General features: G+C 47.3%; 1 protein-coding gene across 1 annotated transcript in view; it reads right to left on the bottom strand.

The window, feature by feature from the left end:
* Positions 1 to 941, bottom strand: part of LOC119592572 (E3 ubiquitin-protein ligase RING1-like) — a gene marked incomplete in the record, with an annotated part of 11,586 nt that overhangs the window by 4,818 nt on the left and 5,827 nt on the right.

Raw genomic sequence — 941 nt, 5'->3', positions numbered from 1 at the left:
ATTGCAATGTCTGCGTCATCACAACAGTCTCGGAAATAGACAATAAATTTTTGACCAAAGAGTCCTTGGGAGTGATTCTTCCTGAGGTCCTTTGGAGATGGTCTGTTCGTTCAACTCCATTGAATTTCACCCTCCTCCTCAGGCACATACTGGGACTGTTCGTTCGGCACATACTGGGGCTATCCGTAAGTAGTCTGTTCATCCGGCACATACTGGGTCCCTTCGGAGGTGGCTTGTTCGTTCGGCACACACTGGGTCCCTTCGGAGGTGGCCTGTTCGTCCGGCACATACTGGGGAAATTCGGAGGTGGCCTCAACGCACGGCACATACTGGGGAAATTCAGAGGTGGGAATTTCGGAAAGTGTGTTTACAATCGTGTTCCTTGTCTTCCTGTCAATGTAGACTTTGTACGATATTTTCGCCAGGAACTCGTTTTTCACTGATGTGGATGAGCAAATTCATGCATTCACAGGAACCCTTCTCAACCACCAGATGTTGCTATGTTCCTTGTCATTCCTACACAGTCAAACCTTGCAACCAGCCATGGTTTGGTTACTACTACAGAGTAGAGCTTGGAGGTGTTACATAAGACACCCGACTCTAACTAATAAGCAGCTTTACCGACAAAGTGGAGCAACTATGAGCCAGGTACAGAGGTGGGCTCAGCAGTGATGGCAGGTAGACCTGAAAAGTAAGCTCAGTGGCCTGTCTGTGGGTAGCACGTCTTGGTGAGGCACCCTTAAATAGTAACAGGGCTTTGCTCCTGATGACAACATACTGCCACTGCAAAAACATGATAGTACAGTAGCAACCTACAGAAAAAAAAAGCAAGATGACAGTGCCTGATCCCAAGCGCCTTCCACCAAATGTACCTGTACTCACTAATGTGAGTCTGGATACTATTAACCCGTTATTCTGGATACTCTTAACCCGTTATTGAC

The sequence above is a fragment of the Penaeus monodon genome, chromosome 30 (genome assembly GCF_015228065.2).
Source record: "Penaeus monodon isolate SGIC_2016 chromosome 30, NSTDA_Pmon_1, whole genome shotgun sequence".
Classification (NCBI taxonomy): Eukaryota; Metazoa; Arthropoda; class Malacostraca; order Decapoda; family Penaeidae; genus Penaeus; species Penaeus monodon.
The sequence above is the reverse complement of the archived record's forward strand: the minus strand, read 5'-3'. Positions and strand labels throughout refer to the sequence as shown.